This window comes from Pezoporus wallicus, unplaced genomic scaffold, assembly GCF_028554395.1.
Source record: "Pezoporus wallicus isolate ANWC-B61680 ecotype Strahan unplaced genomic scaffold, APGP_CSIRO_Pwel_v1 contig_3017, whole genome shotgun sequence".
NCBI lineage: Eukaryota > Metazoa > Chordata > Aves > Psittaciformes > Psittacidae > Pezoporus > Pezoporus wallicus.
Window position 1 is genome coordinate 2874583 of NW_026638957.1, and position 17137 is coordinate 2891719.

A 17137-nucleotide genomic window follows, 5' to 3' on the forward strand; every position below is an offset into this window, starting at 1 on the left:
TCATGCGTATAACAATTATTATTCTGTATCTCTTTCAATGGGAGGAACCCATGAAAATATTCTGTAAATTACAAACAACTTTACTTTTGTCATTATTGTATGACTTCATTTATAAACTTTTCGTCAAAGAAGGAAGCCAGCAACATTTTATCAGCACCCACATAAACAAAAGACAAATTAGTCACTGATGTCCGATTTTCACTAACAGACATGCAATTATTCACAGCATTGAGTAAACTGCTGCCTTTCCTTGAACTTTGATATTCTGGGAATTTGTCCCAACTTCTTAATTTCTGCTCACCAAATTTCTCCAGAGTCTGAAGTAAGCTAGATACATTAAATATCTAAACAGTAAAACTTCAGATGCCATCTGGCCCACAGTGGTGGAATAGTTGAGGGTTTCACGGGACTCAGGCTTGTTTAGTATAAAGAAGACCAGATTGAGGGCAAACACAGCAACAACCTTTAAAGGAGTTAAAAATTGCTGCAAACATTAGAAGACGCTGGGTTAGATGCCATGAAAATCTTTCACTAACAAAGGCAACTGAAGCACTGAGATGGACAGTGCATGGGATGTAGGGCTGCCTTCACAGAAGCTCTTGAAGTCTGGCAGACTTTAGAATGGTGCAGGTGATGTCCCTCGAAGGCAAAGAAACGTTTGGGGAACTCTCAGGACCTTCCACCTTCTGTTCTCCACTATCGTTTATCAGGAGACGTGGCGCAACAAGTCTTCCCTAGCAACATGCAATAGCATGTAAACTAACTGTATAAATCTGACACAAAGTAAAGTAATTTGCACAGACAAATTTTGTTTTGAAACAAATCATCACTTTCCAATATTTTTTTATGAAATGTTTTTAATTTTGCGAGATTTTTCCTAAGAATGAAAGCTATATCCAAGTGAAACCTATATGACTTCACATGCACAAAAACTAATACAAAACATCCATGTTCTGCTGCTGTAATATTTCATTTTAGGTTTTTATGACTTTGGAATTCTCAGACAAGGCCTGCACATCTAAAGGACAACTTGTCGGGAAGAGTAAAGAAGGCAGGTAGGATAAGCACAGTCAGTCCAATACCTGAGTACTACTTATTCTTGATCTAGGATTAGGGCCTTTTTACCAAATGCAAGGTCTGAACAACTGGCTGAGCACTAGGAGGTGCTGAAAAGAGCTGACACTTTGGAAAATCCCTATTTATGGTAAAAAAAAAAGAGTTCGTACAATGTGTAACTTCAGGCAAACAGTCAAGTGATATCAGGGAGGTGAATCACGTAATAAGAATTACTCATGCCTTAGCTGCCTCGCAGCTTTTAAAAATGACCCTCGTCTGCCCCCTCCTTCCTGCTGTTAAACATCACCCAGGTGGATGACATGACCCACCAAATATTTCACCACTAAGTTTTGTGACTAGCTCCTACCCACAGGGGACATCTCCCTGAGGCTTTGCAGATGACTTGCTTGAGTACAGGACAGTGGGTGGAGGAAAATATACCACACCACTTTCTACAGAAATCTTAAATCCCTGTATTCTTCAGATAACAACTCCAGTTCTTCCTTTATTCTCAACTAAAACCCCAGCCAAGCCAACCTCCCTCTCCCTGACAACTCTCCTTGACACAAAAGCCAAAGCAGCATCCTGTCTCTATTGCACAAGCAGCAGGCAAGTAAGTAACCATCAGTCATAGCTAACAGAACTGTTTATAATCCCTAATCTGTGCCCTGATCCTCATTTAAAATGACAATGCAAGAAAAGCCAAGATCATGCAGATCTTGCTGATTAGAAGCTAAACAAGCCATGATCAACATGCGATATTACCAGTAAGGAACAATGACTGGAACAACTGTGTTGTAGCTTGGGATTGAGAAATAGGAACTTTACCCTTCTGAACTAAATGAGTCTGATTCATTTTACCATCTATAGCATCGGGGAAAATCACTCTTCTGATTCATTTTCCCAAATTCTGTATTACTGCCTCTTCTGATGCTGCAGCTTGCTCTGACACCAGCACTATGCTCCATCAGGCAATACCAGATATCTCACATAGAAAATCAGTGATTTAAGGTTTGGGTCATCTCTGTATTGCATTTTGATGATTTTTAACTTCCTTGGTTTGCTCGCATGCCCCTCTAACCCTGGCACTGCCATACAGCTCTTGCTTCACAGAGCAACTGCCCAAAGAAGTCCTGGCTCTGTGAGAGTCACCCCACAGATTTCTCTGCACCTAAGCCAGGGCCACTCATTTACACCATGTGGGCCACAGCATACTGCCAGCATCCTGTACAGGTCAGCATCCACACACCAAGGCTGAGCAAAGCAAACCAGCTGTTAGCCTCTGTCTTCAGCCAGATGTTAACGGCACTATACAGACACAGTTGATGTGTATCTGTACCCATATGGTCTCACAGAAAGGGGAGAGGTTGCTGATGACATGCAAAGCAGGCCCTTCTGTCAAGCTTCCCCAACATCACTCACTAGTTATAAGGAAAAACATTTGTTCAAACACTAAGAAGTTGGAGACAAAAGCAAGGACCAAATTATCTTTCATAATGCCACTGCCTCCAGAGAGAACAAGGTATAATTAAATCCAAGTACCAGCACATCACACCCTCCAAACAGAACCATCTTATTAACCACAAGTAGTCTGGAAAGCAGCCAAACATCCATCTGTACAATTTTTTCTCCTCTCCTCCTTTACCAATCGTTCAGTGGATTTTGCAGTGCTGCTGAGAAGCAGTAGCTTGAGACATCAATAATCAATATCTGATTAACAAAATCTGACAAATAACAAAGGTTGAGAGAAAGATTCTGCTTGCTAACTGAAATGTGGTTGAAACAATGCCATGTCTAAAGATACAGAGCACATCTGTTCAAGGAGAATGTTAACATTTCCATTATTCCATACAGCAGCAAACAATGATTCAATAAATTAATCTCTTTTAAATGTTATTTTCTGAATATATGATTCAGTATATGATTAATTTTGTACAGCAAAAGTTTTAAGACATGGTCAAGTGAAAAGCTGTTTCAAATATCTGGAGATTTTTCCCTTCCTCACCTCATTTTTCTTTGACTTCATTCTTTTTCTTCTGTTTGGATTTATTTTAATCAAAGAGATGAAATATATCAAAAATAGGAGACCTTTAAACTGAAGCACCTAGCATCTTGTGCACTGTCGCTATTTAAAACTAGAATAGCTCTTTTTGTGCCTTTGTACTATGTTTGTTTATGGCTTACATTGATCCCCATTGTGCATTTCAAACATGTTCCTGTTCTAGATCCAATTCTTTCTAGTCTAGCACACCATCCACCCTTCCACACACTGCTGCTTAGCTGTGCTCATTTCCTTTCAGAATCAGTTGAGGTTTTTTGGCTCCTGTTCTGTATTTCTGTATTTACTCCTTGGATCCAGTATGGAGCGGGGGGTGGTGTGTGTGTGTGTGTTTGCGTACATATACTTGTGCATGTCTTCAAATAATCCCCCATCTAGCCTGTAGAGAGATTCAACTCTTCTAAGCTATCCTTTTTTACTGCTGTTACTAAGCTTCCTCCTTTTTTGTGTTTCCCTTTTGGAGACTAACCAAGTTTCCTGTAGATGTGAGTCAATACTCGCATGTAAGGCATGTTCTTCAGCGTTATTTCTCAGACTTGTCACAATTATGTAGAAGCAGTGCTCCGTGCAGAAGGTCTTCCTGTGTTCTTTCCCTCGTTGTTGTTCTTGCTCCCTAGATGACACTGAAAACTTTGGTCCTTCCTTTGGGTTTTTGTTTTGTTTTTTTTCACTTGAGGGTACAGGAATCCAACAGCCTAGTCCCCACTGGATAAATCATCCTAAACAAAGTGCTGGCACCTGTACATGGAGGCTTGCTTACGTTTTCGTTTCCTGAAATTTCATTTCCTCAATTCCCTTAATATAAAATTAAAAAATCCTTTTAGTATTTATATATTTTAAGTATTAGTGTCTTGATTTCATTAACATTTAAATAAAGTTTGGCCTTCCTTCACGTCTGAGTGCCCTTGTTTCCTGCTGTATATGAATGTCTTCCTCCTTTTTCTTCTTTTGAAACTACCTTCCTTTGAAACTACCTCTGCCTGGCCTTGCATATAGTGTAAGATATGTTCCTCAGGCACAGCACTCCTGGATTGCTGTTCTTCAGTGTCCTGCATAAGAGCCTAAATGTTCTTTCCAGCACCTCTCCATCCCACCCTTTGGATGACATCACCACCCACATGAGCGATGACTGTCCACTTTCCTGTGTCAGAGCCCACCAGGTTTGCTACTGCTCACCTGGAAGACAAATCCCAGCATCCTGCCTGGATGCACTAACTTAATCATCCATATGCTTGTGAACCAAGTGGCCCTTCTTACATGTCTTCTTTTAAAGAAAACTGAGTACCAGAGAAGCAACTCAGCAAAAGCAACAACCTTACTGTAAACAACTCGTGCTTCCCAACATGCATCTGACTCGAGAAAGGGAGAGAATCAAATGCTCTTTACAGGGCAAGTTCTAATGAACTCTTAGTTAATGGAAATTCCAAATTTGAGAGCCGTTCAGAAATTTCGGTCCTGCTCTGGGGTAAAGGTGGAAGACCACCCCTGAAATTTGAACACAAGTTCAAATTCCAAATAATAATGTCCTGACATAACAAGGAAGGGAACTTTTGTTTAAGCTTCTTGTGAGATTAAAAGACAATTTCTATTTTGAAAGGTATGTCTGATCAATTTTTGAACATGGAGCATAAACCAGATACATCCTCTAATTAGATACATGTGTAGATACAAAATCATTATCCATCACAGAGTAAAAATTTTCCTTCCTTTGGCAGATGGAAGACAAAATGTTTCCAGATATAAAATGATCAAATTCAAATTGTTAATAAAATATTGAATTATAAGAAAGCCAAACCAGGAGATCTCTGTAATAGTATTTCCATTCTTCCCTACTGATGTTGCCCATTTTAGCATTTCATTTGGGTGTCATTAAAGTGACTTAAATTTCATAGTTAGATTGCATTTACTTTTGTAATACAGTCAGTTTTGGTCTTCCTTTCCTCTGTTAGCTACTAACCTCTCTTCAAAACTATGTGTCTTTACTGCCAGCCCATAGCAAACAATGTGAGAGAAAGGAAGCTTGAAAGCTCATGGAGTAGAACAATGATGTTCAGAAATGAGAGACTAGGCTCATTCTAGCAGCAATAGCTGTCTGTAGCTATTTTTGAGAGAAGAATGCCAGGACATCATTTCTAACAGCAGCAGAGTGCCCCCTCCATTACCAGAAGACCAGATAAGTTTGAATTTCTATTTGCCTTTGGCATGGTGACAGATCTGAGCCTAAGCAACCCCAGATCAAAATCCAAGACAACCCAGCTGGAAACAAATTTGTTGCCACAGAAACAATTTCTGGCAAGAAGGCTCCATAGAAAGGAGCAGAGTACACTTCAGGTGAGCCCATTTCTCAGTCTACATCTAACAGTGTTTTAAACCTATTATTTTGTGTCCTCCACCCCCCCCCTTTTTTTTTTCCCCAGACAGACTAACTACAGCTTCTGGATGAAGTGCCTAAAAAGTTCTATTTTCACTACCCAGCAGATTAACAGAATTCAGAGCATGGTTTCTAGTGGAGAAAAAGGAATTAAAGTGGATGCATCCCTCGGAGAATAAACTGCAATGCTGTTCTTAGCTGCTGATGATTACTAATACCTTTGCTCACAATTATTGGCCAGTTTCTTCTAAACATTAAAGCTGTTCTGTGTCTTTTCAAAACCAATTGCTGTCAGCTGTCAGGATCAGCAGCTCTGCAAATGCTTCAGCTGGCAGAATAATTCATAACAAGCATTAAAAGCCACTCAGAATAAGCTTTATAGGAAAAACAAATGTATTAGAGGAGACATTCAGCTAATTATAAGGTAATGAGTCTTACAAGGCCACCATTCCTGGAGTTCTCTTTCAGCAGTTCTTTACCTAAAAATAATCAGCAAGTTGTGTAAATGTCCTTGTGAGTGCAAAATAACTTTTTATTTAGTTATCATCACATTGACACAAGAATAGTCAATGGGAGTGAAGTCCCAGGGCAACACATGTACAGCCTTAGGGTAGGTCTAGAAAAACTGGCAGGAAAAAAATTTTCTTCTCCATACATTGTTCGATGGGATGCCAAGAAAACTTGCAGCATCAGCTGGTTAACCTGAGTGACAGCATCCACAGGGCTGGTTAGGGGAGGAAAACTTCCATTAATGCCCACACCTTTGTACATCTGGCCCCACAAAACTGTGTTAAGCCACAGGTAAGAAGTTTCTGGTTTCAAGCCTCAGGAAAAGCCTTTTTTCCCCAGGCTCACCTTATTCAATGACATCTAGTATGACAACACCTAGTTCAGCTGGGACTCATTTTCCTCTTTTCTTTCCCCACATCTCCCTTCTCTTTTCCCACTGTCTTGGATTGCTTACACTTCTCAGGTCCTGGCACAAATGGAGTCAATTTTTACCTGCCAGCCACAAAGTGAGATGAATACACCTCACTCAAGACATCAAGTGACATGAGGTTTTGTATGAATACACCTCACTCAAGAAATCGAGTGACATGAGGTTTTGTATGAATACACCTCACTCAAGACATCAAGTGACATGAGGTTTTGTAATGAGATATTGGAAACACCACATCTTTATTCATTCAAAACTGCAATATTCAAATCACAAAGCTGTGATGTAGACATTGTCATACCCCAGCTGTGCTCCACTATAACAGAACATCATATTGGTCTTATCCTATTAGCCCAACATTTTCTCACGGTGTACTCCCCAGACCCTGGAAAGACTCCTAAAGCTTTCGAGTATCTTCTACGTTATCATCTTTGGAGTATCTTCTATGTTATCATCTAAATTACAGCTGTATAGCACTGAGTGTGAAACAGCTATCTTCTGCCTCTTCCCTCAAAACAGAAAGACAATTGCATGTGTAGAAGCCGCATGATATGGGGGAACAACAACATATTAGCAAGAAGATGGGGAGGCAGGAAGGATACGGGTGAGGACAGTTAAAAGATTTGTTTCCTCAGAAAAGGAATGGAAGAGTGAATGTTAAATGCACAGGACTGACTCACTTTGACTGGCTTCTTGGTTAAAGCAAGCTTGAAAGAAAAGTAGCCAGACACCATACTCTTCAGGAGCCAGTGTGAACACAGGATGCTAATATGGAAAAAGCCACAGAGGGAGATGATTAACAGACTACTCAGAAAGTCCTGGAATGCTCACAATGACAGTGTCATGTCTTATGAGCCTACGTGTAGCTATTTTCCTTGCCTCACTATTAAGTTTCCTTAATTTTTTATTAATATCTGCATGCGTTCTGAACAGAAAAAGGACAGTACAAAGCAGTTATGTTCTTCTAAATTCTCTATTTCTTAGCTCCCCTCCCCATGCACCCATGAAGCTGATGGCTCAATGATTTACTTTTCTTGTTTCTTTACAAAGACTGTACAGAAAAATGCACTCATAACACAGGCAACCTACAATAATGAACAAAGGCATTTAATCCTATATATAAAAAAAATGTTTCTGACCTAACGGATTTCATTTCACTAAACAAGCCTTCACATTTCAAGTTTCCCAAGTCAGGTTCTGAACAGCAGCAAGGAATGTGGTTTACTCTTTGGAAAATATAGTAATGCATACTTTTGAGATACAAAGACAAATCTATACAGGTGTACACAGAGCACACACACAACAAGGTTTGTGGTTTGGTGATTTTCTGCTAGGCGTAACTTTTGTTTTGTGTTCTCAGGGGAAATGACATATTTAATTACTTATTAGTCATTCAAAATATGTCAACTTATACAGTCCTACTAAGTTGTCTGAAAATGACTAATATAATTTATCTACTGGCTATTGCTCTGGTTCTCTGCTGCAAACATGAAACAGTTTCTTGGTTTATCTTAACAATTCCCTTTCATCAATACAACATCAACATTCAGCTCTCCTTGCGCCTAAGTGGAAGTCAAGAAAGTTTTTTTGGAAGAACTTTTATTCAAAGTTCCCACTAGTGGGAACTTGCCAAGGAAATTAATTTCGAAGTTGTGATTTTATTTTTTTTTTTTTGGAACACATTGCTTTGGAGTTGAGTCCTTGGACTGCCTTCTTGTTTTGCTTTAACACCATAGCCAAAAATCTGCCCTACACCCTTCCAGGAGTCATAACCTTGTATAATCTGGCTCGATGGAAAATCAACTTCCTTTTAAGAATGAAAAGATAAAAATAAAACTCACCTGTGAGCAGAGTTTATGCAAAGAGGCTTTCCCTGCAGTGTGAAGAGCACAAAACTTCCCAGCTCCTGTTCAGGCTGCTGGTAAGGCTGTCCTCCTCCCAGCTGTGAGCAAGACTGCCAGTGAAACAGCACAGGGAAGGAGGAGGAGGAGATTGTGTTTCAGCTCCTGTGCTCTTTATGGTTCAAATGCAAGGGAGTCAGCCCAGCCCAGCCCAGCCCTCTGCTCCCTCACCCACTCATTCATAAATGAGAGATGAGAGTGCCAAAAGCAGACACTAAATACGGAGACTGCAAAGCACACAGAGCAGTGTGCACACCCGCACCTACCATCACAGACACGAACCAGGAGATAACTGCACCGTGATCACAGCAGCTGGTGCAAAGCCCAAATACTGCAGCTTACAGCTTATCTAAACACACACAGATGTTGCTTTGCACAGACATACTACAAAGTACACAGAGACTTAGTCTTGTTATTGGTATTATTTACAGTAAGTTGTTTCTAGGACTTGCTGAGATCAGACCTTCATCGTGTCCAAACACAGCAGAAGCTGATCTCTGCACAAGGGAGCATCTTTTCTGGCTGTGCAAGAGCAAGGGCTGCAAGGCGGGGTTTCCTTCCTCTCTCATCTATGCAGCAAGACAAACCGAGGCATACACAGATCAAAGGGCTTGTCCAAGGTCATTCAGGATGACTGTAGCAGATGTAAAAGCTGACCCCCTGCTAACTCACATCACTACTTTTATTCCCACAGAAGTGAAAGCTACCCCATGGGATATGTATTAAAGTGTCTATCATCCAACCTGAAATGTAATACTCAAAAAAAAAAGCTAGATACAATTTACACCATTTAAGCTGGAAATGAAAGAACTGGTACACAACTACCTTATGTAGTGCTCTGCTGCGCTGCTGTAGGGAAACCAGTGACTGCACTCTCAGTACAGCATCTGTGAGAGTTCCTGTCTGCTTACTGTAATGGGGCAACAGTGCTCCAAGGGTGGACAAAGATGGTAAGTTTGGAAATAGGAGTCTTGTGCAGGGTACTTCGAGACACGTTCTCCATTTCCAACCTGGTGGAACGCAAAGTGACATAAGCACAGAAACAAAATGGGGAAAAAAGGGAGGATGGGGGTGGGGAGAGGATACAACGACATTTACAAATCTTGGAAATACTCCAGGAGTGCCCATGGCTAACATCAGAACCAGAATAAAAAATAACTCCTTATTCCAAACACAGGCAAAGGGCTTTTCAGGTATGACAGGCTACCATATGGCAGAGCCATTCCTCTGCCAGAGTCTCTGGGAGATCAGAGATCTAAAATTATTTGCAGGGCTAAGGGACCTCTCTGATTTTCTGAGGAAGGATGCTAGAGAAAAGATAGGAAATTCTTGAACATGGCCAGAAAAGGCTGCAAAAAGCACAGAACTGTCCTTTGCAGGTTCACATGCAGCTCAGAGGATGTCAGAGATGCAGACAGCATACCTGGCTGAACAGGCAAGGCACAGGCTCCCAGGAGCGCAGCCAGAGGCTGGACAGTCTGTACAACATTAAAGAATATGAAGGGTTGGTATGAAATTGATCAGGCCTACTTGGAAGGCTCCCTTGTTTCATTTTGGATTTTTTGTTTGTGGGACTTTTTAGTTGTTTTTTTTTCTTTTTTTTCAATTTATCACTTATGTAACATTATTTATTTAGTAGTTATGTATATAAATACATAGAGAAGCACATACATTAAGAAAGTCACAGAGACTGGGATCTTTCAGGAAGCAAAATAAAACACTTATTCCAATGCCTTTTAATCCACAGTTGTGTATCTTTCAAATATTGCAACTCTTATTAGATAAAAAGAATTTCTAAAAAATTACACTAAGAAAATGAAGTCCAGTTACTTCCTTAGTAATATGTGCACTACTCTTCAATAAGTGGCAACAGGGCATTACAGTGGATTACTTGCCTTCCCCAAGAGCCTGCCAGGGTCAGAGATCACTTTGGTATCGATGTCCCATTGGTAGCTGCAGGGAAAGCTTTTCCACCTCCTGCAGCGTCCAGGCTGCAGATGGGGAACAGGTCCTGAGTAGGTCCACAGACAGTGATTACCCCTTTGGGAGCCAGGGAAATAAGAGACAACAGTAGCAGTAACATCACAGGCAGTATCACTTTCTTGGTTCCCACATGTTTGCAATTCTCTGTCATGCTGAACTGTGAACATGCTCAGAAATGTGTTAGAGATGACAGATAAAGGTGACCACAATAGCCAGAAAGCACAGCCAACGTCTTGGTCATCAGACACTACATATATATGTATATACACACACACACACACACACACACATATATATGCCTATCTATCTATTTATCTATATCTCAGGTATATCTGATATACATATATCAGAGTGTGCTTAAAAGGCAGTACTTGACCAATGCAACTGGTAAATCAGGTCTTGCCTGGAGCAGAAACAATCACTTCTGTAATCCTCCTTTTCCAAAAATTCTGAAGCAAAATAAACTCAGAAAAGTCCTGGTTTACTTCTCAGTCATCCAGCCATTCTGTTGTGCCTGTCTCAGCATGCAGAAGCTGTAGAGCAGGTTGCTAAAATAAAGGAATTTGGTGGCTTGGGTCACCTGCCCTCATCACTTCCAAGAGGGGGCAGGACAATGTCTGCTGCACATCACGGCCTCCATCACACACACTCAGCAACTGCACATTGGGCTGTATTTAAAACATTAAAAATGAAATGACACTTTTTGCAGCCTTTTATCTCCATGAATTATACAGTAGTTATTAAAGCTGACAAATAGCTATTATTCAGTGCAAGTGGCAATTCTTGCTTTTCACTTGCTTTGGTCAAATCATTTTAATGTGTATGATGATTGAGTAACTCCACTGAATTGAATAGCTCCTGGCTTGCATGTGTCAGAACCAGAAGCAGCAGGCTTCAAAAAGAACGGAGCTAAATTGGCGTTATAAGCATCACAGATGAAACAGAAATACAGCAGGAAGGGAGGTCAGGCAGACCACCTCCTTGCTCTGAGGCCCAATGAGGAAAGCATTAGCTTCTTCTCTTAAATTGCCATCAAGGAAAATTCTGCCTCTCCTCCGGCAATATCTCCATCCCCTGGCTAGCCTTGTTCTTTAAAAAGCTTGCACTACCATCAAAACCTTAATCTGGCATGTTTCAAATTCATTATGTTTTTTTCTTGTCCTTTCGAATGAACATGGAAAAGACTATCGCTACTTTTCTTGATTTTAATCATTTGAATGCTCAAGGATTAATCATGCTGTCCCCTCTTGGACTTTTCTTTTGCAGACTAAACAACCCCATATTTCAGTCTTCTTCACAGACTACGTTTTCTGGACTTCTGCACACTCATGTTGGTCTTATTTCCAGTCATCATCATCCCTCTCTAAGCGTATTCCAGCAGATGTCCTTTCTGGCCATGTTGGCTCCATTAAATTCCAATTACCTGATCTACACTTTGTCTACAAAGGTCAACTTTCCTACAAAGTTTGATTTAAATTCTTTCAAGCACCCATTTTTTTCTTTTGTGAGGATAGGAAGAAATTAAGTAGCTTCTCTTTCTCTCTCTTGCAGTGATAATCCATGCACACATTCCCATTTTGTGCAGCTGGCAAACAAAAACTTGCCACTTCCATCCTGCTACCACCCCTAGAGCCCTTGCAGCTCCAGCTCTTGCACTGCACTGTGGTGTGGCTACGCAAGACAATGTTTTACCTGTTTCAGCTGCCTTGTTTCGAGAGGAAATGCTGCTGCTGACTTCATTGCAGCATCTTGCGATTTATCTGTCTCCTCCTATTTTCTCTTATTTCTGTTCTTGTCCCAGTCTGCACTGCATCATGTATCATTTTTAACCTTTTCCATAGGTCTCAGGTTTCACTCTACAGGGCTCAGGCACAGTCCTCACATTGGCACTCCAGGTGGTTTGGGAAGATACATGGACCAATGTCCTAGAATTTACTGGGCACATTATCCCAAATGTCCCAGAACGTACCCCAAGTGGTAAGTTTGCCTTCAAGAGTTCCCAGTGGAAAACATCATCTCACAAACAAACCCAATCATCCACACCACCCTTCTACCTCCAGAAGAAACTTCAGGTGTCTGCCCTTGTTGCTGTGCTGGCAGCTGTCAGGTAAACTCACTGTCCTCCCTGTCAGTATCTGACTGCATGGGATCTCCCAGCTTCTCTTTGGAGCCTGCAGGTTTCCCATTCCCCCCGAGTCAGCACAAGACATACATTTGTCTTCCAAACCAGCAGAAAAGCCAAGCTCACAACCACAAGAAACAAAAAAATAGAAGAACCTAAATGCTTGCTAAGCAGAGCACCACGTGTATCTGTGCTCTGCCACCAACATGAGAAGGCTTTGACGAAGCCAGCACTGACGAAAAGCACTGGCCTGAAGAAGGGCTGCTGATACCATGACAGTATGCAAGGCCTGTGGCTGGGGTCACCTGCAAGCAACACCTTGATTATCTTCCTGAGGCCTCTCACAAATGACACTGGCTATTTAGGAGCTTCTTGTCCTTCAAATGGTGAGTTTCTGAAGATGTACCCAACTCTTAACTATTTTAAAGGCTTTCATATCTGCTAGTGATGTCTGCTGACCAGGCTCATCCCCAGGCTCACTATCATGCCCCACAGAGGAAGAAACACAAGTCAGGATGCGCAAGGGGAACCCTTCTGCAGCCTCTGCTGCCAGCAAGCAGTGCCCTTCAGATGACTTGGTGGGTTAGTACCTCAGTTTTATCTCACACTGGCTAGCACAACTCTGGCTGGGTATCAGCCAGGCTCTGCAGGGATAGCAACATCATCTGGAGGCAGGTAATTTACCTTAGGGTACTGATGTTTTTATAATTCAACTTACCTTATCTCTTTCCAAGAATCCTCCTTGTGAGAGCATCCTTCAGCAGGTCTAAAATCTCTCCTGGCTCATTGGCTTTCAATCGGCACCTTCAGCAGCTACTTTCTGGAAGGTGGACAAAAGATTTGCAGCACCTTTGGGAACTCAGAAAAACTGGGGAACTTCTGCCACAAGTTAAAGCTCAGCATAGACACACAGGCTGAGACCATTTCAGCTCATCACAGGAACATGTCACACCTTGTAACCAGCTGGAAATTATCTCTGTCCTCACCATGCTTGTGTTTCCCAAGCTTCTTCAAAATGTAAATCCAGAAGTGCTTGTAATGTCCTACTTCTGCAGGACAGTGCCCTAATGCAGCATGGAAGATGGGGCCTAAATGTCCTTGAACAGATACTTCAAAAGGAAAAAAGTCCCTTATCTTCAGTAACTGCAATAGATGGTCAGTCAAAGCATAAATGTATGTAGTTCTCCAGATACTGGCTTTTCCCATGAAACATTGTGACAAAGGTATTGTGCTAAAAACAACAGACAGGAATTACTGAGTTAGTTGATTTTTTGCCTTTTTTCTCACTTTCAGTTTCAGATTTGCTTGTAAGTATATTCTCCTCTTCCCAATAAACACTGTCTGTTAAACAGATATAACCTGGTAGGAGTTTAACACATGAAAGGAACATTTCATTTTAGTTTAGTTACAAAACTTTACATGGGTGAAACTTGATCCAATAAAGTCTTGTTAGTATCCGTTTTCATTCATTTGCCTGATTACATAACAAGAAAACAAACGTGTGTTCATATAGGACAGGGTGGGAGGCTGAAAGGAATTCAGGATCTGCCAAATGGGACTCTGTTACCATTGATATGGCTGGTTAAATAAACAAGGAAAAGGATCTGTGTTCACAGGAGCAGCATGTGGGTAATGGGACTGGGCTTCGGGAATTTGAGGTTTTTTTCAATTAAAGAAGCCAAAATAATCAAGGAAGGAAATTCTAAAACAATGAAAATTATGTGGAAACTCATTGTTAAAAATACTCACAACTACATAGAAACAGTATTGTCTTGATAAGCAAAAAGTGGTACCTACCTTCTTAAATGTATCTCTCATTCTATTAGCATTATAAATGGCTAATAAATTCTTACAGAACTGTCAAAGACATTTGCTGGTCCTAAAATATGTAACAAACAAGCTTAGAAATTGTTACAAGATCTTGCATTGAAATCCTGCTACAGGCAGAATTCTGTATTTATTGTGATGAATAAACATTTGACAGAAAGCTCAATAACTAGGTAAACAGATTTTGAGACTTGAAAACAAGACCGACTCTAGCTCTAGACTTCATGTGACCATGCCTCTTCTGCACCACAAATACCTGGAGTGATTTGTAGCATATGGTGTATTTCCCACCTCAAGGGTTGGCCATCATTTCTCACAAACAGAGCAAAAACGGAGCAACACAAATGAGCTAAAGGAGGCTGTCAGGAAGAGGCAAAATGAGAAGACAGTGACCACAGTGTCACCATGGAGGAATGTGAGGGAAGAAAGGACCCTTGAACTGATGGTATTTGGGCATCAAAACTGGTGTATTTGGGCAAAATGTTTGAGCAGGATGCGCATGGATGAGGCAAGGGAGTGTGGGGAATGTCTGAGACAACAGTGGATGGAGAGCAGAGGAAGGATCAAAAAGAATGGAGATGAGGACTACAAACTGACCTCAAGACCTCAGAATGTAACTGTGTAACAGAGAGCCCGGCAAGAGTGGAGAAGTACAAAGACAAGACAACAGCAAGAAAACAAATGAAAAACATGACAGCTTGCTGTAGATGATTAAAACCTTTAGCAATGCAAGAGGAGACAGAGTAGAGAAAGCTGGAACTAGATCTGGGGGGAAACAGGGTGCAAAAAGTGAACTCAAGGATAAGAAATAGTTAAAAATAATTCTCTGTGTTGAAGAACAGGAAGATCTCTAGTGCTAAAGAAGAGAAGTCATGAGGAAAGTTGCTGGAGATAACATGCTTGGCGAGACTGGTGGCTTGTTGCACTATCTGAGCCTAAGGGACAGGATCTAGCAAGAAGGTTCATTTGTTTGCACATTTCATGCAAAGAGTTTTCTGCTAACACACCACGTGGTTGTTCTTGGAAGAAATTACTTTAAAGGCATGCCAAAACATCAAAAATATACTGTTCCCCATTAAATGTACATTACGCACCTCCTCTAAGCTTCAGCTATTCAGAAGCAAGATACTACTATGTGGAAATGTAAGAACATACCAACAGCAGAGACATCCTTGCGTCAATGGAGGTACCAAAGCTGCATTACAGAATGTGCATACTGGTGCCTCACTGGATGCTGATTTTGCGCCTTGATTGAGAACTAATCTACATGGAAGAGGAACAGATAGCTGGGATGTCTAGTGGAAAAGGACTACATCAGCTGTACAGTCCTTGGCTTACACAGTGCTGTTAATATAGCTCTCTAAAGTATTCTACCACTTTGACTCATTTATTTATGGAGCAAAAAAGCTGTGAGCAAGTTCAGAAGTTTGAGGAAACTGAAGGTTACTAACCTTTACTTAATTTTAGGTAAATCCCAACTAAATCAATACAAGGTCTATCCAACACATGTTGTGAGTGCCTGTTTTCTCTATTTGCCTTTTTACAAAATCATAAAATATCTTGAGCTGGAAGGGACCCATAAAGATCATCAAGTCCAATTCCCTGCTTCTCACAGGACTACCTAACCTTATGACTAAGAGCATTGTCCAGATATTCTTTGAACTCTGACAGGCTTTTGCACTGCTGGAAGCAAGCAATCCTTGTTTAGGGGATTGAAGTTGTAAAATAAAAAAAAAATTCCAAGATTTTCCCTTCACAGATATTTCCCTGATTCTCAGTATTTCTTCTACTTTCATTCATAAATAGTCAAAGGGCTCCTACAGGAGCACTCTCAAACTGATTGTGAGTTTTCCACCTCTGTAGATGGCTGAGATGCTGCAGCTGAACATACCCTTGTAACCAGCAGCTCTGAAACACACACATCTGTGGCTCAGGTATTTTATGGGCTCACAGTGCACACACATGGAAATTCCAGGTTTTGGGTAACTAGAGGAAAAAATCTTTCGCAAAGGTGCAGAGAAGCATTTTCCATGGGTTTAATAAGAATAGGATAATTTTGGTCAAAGATATTTAAAGCATTAAGAGAACACAGACTTCCACATCCCCTAACCTTCAAAATACCCGTCTGAATGGTAAAACAATCAGAGTGGGAGCACTGCAAAATGTTCACTTTAGTCCTTTGCAGACATACTTTCCCGCTTAGTTCTTGCAGAAAACTCCTTCTTCCCTCCAAAGCAAATCTCTAGAGGTGCCTCTGCAGTCCACTGGGGACCTCTGCTTCTCCAGCTGGAATATCCTTCTCACACTCATGTTCTTCCTTAGCTGTGTGTTCCCAAACACAAACTGTGCTTTACTTGCCATTAATACGTGTCACACTTCAGAGCACACCAACTACTGAAAAAGTGAGTGAGGTGATCTTTGACTTGCAAATTTTAGGGCTTTTCTTACGGAGAAGATGCCTGTTGTTCCTAGTATGATAGCCCAGCTCCATTCTGAATCTGAAGGCAGGCAGAACCTGATGTTGGAGAGAAGAGGGAGCCTCTTATATTTTATCTGATGATGTTTTCTTAAAGCAGAGGCTGTTTAGCTGTACTGTAAACTATCTCATACTGTAAATCAAAAGCATTAAAATACTATGATACTATATTAATCTACCTGATTCCATAACAGCCTGGTGCAATGAGTCTAACCAATAGCTCCATTTCCCTCTTTTAGCATAGAATCATAGAATAGTTAGGGTTGTAAAGGACCTCAAGACCATCTAGTTCCAAAACCCCTGCCATGGGGGGTTGCATGACTTTGAGATCACACCACAGAGTGTCATTCCCTGAAGAGGGAGCTGGGCTCCTTATGTTTTACCCTTTGTGCAATACATGCTTTC